We start from the raw sequence: 3,829 nt of genomic DNA, 5'->3' as shown, positions 1-3,829 counted from the left end.
CAAAAAAAAAAAAAAAAGGAAATGGCATCATACAGTGCGTACCCTTTAGTGGCTCGCTTCATTGCTCAACATTCTATTTACGAGATCCATCTGTATTGTTGTATGTAGTTGTAGATCATTTATTCTCACTACCGTATAGCATCCCATTGTGTGAGCATTCCACAATTTATCCATTCTACTGTTGACAGACATCTGGGTAATTTCCAATTGGGGGCTACTATGAATACCTACGGATATTTTAGCACATGTCTTTTGGTAAACATATGTACACTTTCTCTTGCACGTACATCTAGGAGTGGGACTTCAGAGCCATAGGGGTGGTGTTTGTAAAAGCTACAACAGTTTTAAGTGTTTCCAAAGAGGATTTCTTAAAGAAAGGGTGGATTCCAGCCTCTACCCCCACTCTCCACATCAGCCCAAGAACCAGAAGCCAAAAGGGGTGTGGATTTTAGAGAAACACTGTATGGTGAGCATCACCAGAGCTGTGGTAAAGGGGCCCAGCGAAGGAGCCTCCCATGAGCCCCATAGAAGAATCTATATGCCAGGAACATGGCCCAACCTACAGAAACATTTGGATCTAGCACAGCATTGTACCTGCCTCCACATGGGTATTGTGAAGGGCTGCTGTTGAGAGGCTAGCCTTTGAGCTCTGTTTCTGGACAGCTGGTTTTCATCTGAACAACTCCACTCCTTGGCTATATGACTTTGGGAAGGTCATTCTTTCTCTCTAGGCCTCACTTTTCTCATCTTTCTGATGTGAGGCTGCTTTCTGCTCTGAACTTGTAATTGACTGTGTTCTAAATGCCTCACGAACAGAAAGCACATCTTCGCTTTCCTCTGTATTCCTAGAGAGCACCTCCTGCTCTACATACTTACTGGCACAGTAGGTCACTGGACAACAAATGTCTTGCAATTTCATTTTCTAAAGAAAAAAATCTGCTTTTATGAGTTCAGTGATGCACAAAATGAGGATTCAATTGGCGCATTAAAATTAACAACACGGTGTATGTGTGCCTGTCCAAATATAGATGTTACACTGCACACCAGCTTTATGGAAAAATCCATTTCCACTCTTGTGCAACTGATTTTCTCTGAAGAAACAGAGCAAAGACCATCTACGTATCATAAATTTGTCAACTCACTATTTTACCCAAGAATGTTGGGTAATTAGATTCCAACATAGACCCAAAGAATTCTTCTCTTCCTCTGGGAATTTGTTTTATCACTTGCTACTGCCTTGTTCCTAATGCTTAGTATTTAAAGGTTATATATGGGGGGTGGGGAAGACTCCAGACATTATGTAGTCACTGTCTAGAACGGCATTATATTTTAACAGGATATTATCACTCTGGCAAAAAGAAATCATTTTTACTGGATAGGAAATTATTCCATTGTACAGTATTATTCAAGCAATTAGAAATCACATTGTGTGGTGAATGATCAGCTCTTCTTGCTGGAGTTTGTTTTTATACCGTTTGTATTTGAAATGTGGGGCTGTAGAGAGAAGAAGACTTTTTTAGTAGAAGCATGAACACTCTAAGCAGCTCAGGCAGGTGAGCCGTGATGCAGTTTTATTTCCCAGGAAATTCTTTCTGGAGTTCCCCTGAAGTTCCCTGTCTCGCTTCACCCACAGAAATCTTGAATTCTTTCCCTTTAGCTAAGCTAGGCACCCCTAGGGCTTTATAGGCAACTGACAACTTAAAACTTGGTATTGATCCAAAAGTTTGTTGGAAAATCTGTCTTAGAATTCAGAACAGATTTTCTTCAGTTCTGTATGAATGACTGGTTCCTAGGCACACCACCAGAGCCCATGCCACCCATAGGAAATGAGACTCTAGTATGAATGATGGTCAAGAACCAGTTACTTGGTGGAGTGTTATTTCGTGGTGAAAATCCACTCTAAGTTCTTTCTTGTGAGAACAGAAACTCAGCTCGCCTTCTCTCCTCCCTACTGTGCTCTACTGTCAGAAGTAGGGATTCCTACACCATGGGGGATTGGAGTGTGCAGGACAGGAAAAGGAGTTGGAAGTCATCCAGAAGTCTGAGCAAAGGCAGGGGCTTCCCATCAGTGACAGAAAGAGGAAGGGAAAAGGAGCAGGGGTGGGCCCAGCAACGATGCAGGGGTAGAGGTGAGCATATTTATAGCTTCAGCTACAATCAGGAGGAAAGTCCCTGGACACAGAGGTAATTTTGCTCATGGGACATTGGCAACTTGTGCAGTCATAATTGAGGGACTGTCCCAGTGAATACACAAGTTGATGCTTTAACATTCACTCAAGCCTACTGAAACTTAACCTTTCTTTCCACTTAAAAAAAAATCATGAAAATAAATCGTTCTATAAAAAAAGATACATGGACCTGTATGTTCATTGCAGCACTATTCACAATAGCAAAGGTATAGAATCAACTTAGATGCCCATCAATGGTGGATTGGATAAAGAAAATGTGGTACATATACACAATGGAATACTACACAGCCATAAAAAATAACGAATGTCCTTTGCAGCAACATAGATGGAGCTAGAACCCATTATCCTAAGCAAATTAACACAGGAACAGAAAACCAGATACCACATGTTCTCGCGTACAAGTGAGAGCTAAACATTGGGTACATAAGGACCTAAAGATGGGAACAATAGACACTGGGGACTACTAGAAGTGGGAGGGGAAAGGGCGACAAGGGCTGAAAAACTACTTATTGTGTACTATGCTCACTACCTGGACAGAAGATAATATCAATCCGTACATCTACCGCCAACTGATTTTCAACAAAGTTGCTAATAACACACATTGGAAAAAGGTCAGTCTCCTCAATAAATGGTGCTAGGAAAATTAGATATTCACATACAGAAGAATGAAACTAGAACCCTATGTCTCACCATATACAAAATCAATTCAAAATTGATTAAAAACTTATATGTAAGACTCAAAACTATGAAACTGATAGAAGAAAGCAGGGGAAATGGTTCAAGGTGTGGGTCTGTGCAGGAATTTTTTTGATAAGATCTCAAAGCACAGGCAAATAAAGCAAAAATGGACAAGTAGGATTATATCAAATTAAAAAGTTTCTGTACAGCAAAGGAAACAACAGAATGAAGAGACAACTTACAAAATGGGAGAAAATATTTGCAAACTATGCGTCTGACAAGGGGGTTAATATCCAGAATATGGAAGGAACTCAATTCAATAGCCAAAAAACCCCCATCTGATTAAAAAGTAGGTAAAAGGCCTGGATAGACATTTTCAAAAGAAGACATACAAATAGCCAACAGGTATATGAAAAAATACTCAGCATCACTAATCATCAGGAAATGCAAATCAAAACCAGTGAGATATCATCTCATCCTAGCTAGAATGGCTGTTACTAAAAAGACAGAAGATAATAAGTGTTGGCAAGGATGTGGAGAAAAGGGAACCCTTACATACTGTTGGTGAGAATGTAAATTAGTACAGTCATTATGGAAAACAGTATTGAGGGTTCCTCAAAAAATTAAAAATAGAACTACCATATGATCCAGCAATCCCACTACTGGATATATATCCAAAGGAAATGAAATCGGCATATTGAAGAGTTATCTGTACTCCCATGTTTATTGCAGCAGTATTCATAATACCCAAGTTATGGAATCAACCTGTATTCGTCAGTGGATGAATGGATAAAGAAAATGTATATATACATGATGGGGCCAGGCGTGGCTCACACCTGTAATCTCAGTACTTTGGGAGACTGAGGAGGGTGGATCACTTGAGGTCAGGAGTTCCAGACTAGCCTGGCCAACATGGTGAAACCCTGTCTTTACAAAAATATATATATATATATCAGCTGGGC

This window comes from Mandrillus leucophaeus, unplaced genomic scaffold, assembly GCF_000951045.1.
Source record: "Mandrillus leucophaeus isolate KB7577 unplaced genomic scaffold, Mleu.le_1.0 Scaffold209, whole genome shotgun sequence".
Lineage (NCBI taxonomy): Eukaryota > Metazoa > Chordata > Mammalia > Primates > Cercopithecidae > Mandrillus > Mandrillus leucophaeus.
This window is presented reverse-complemented; position numbering follows the sequence as displayed.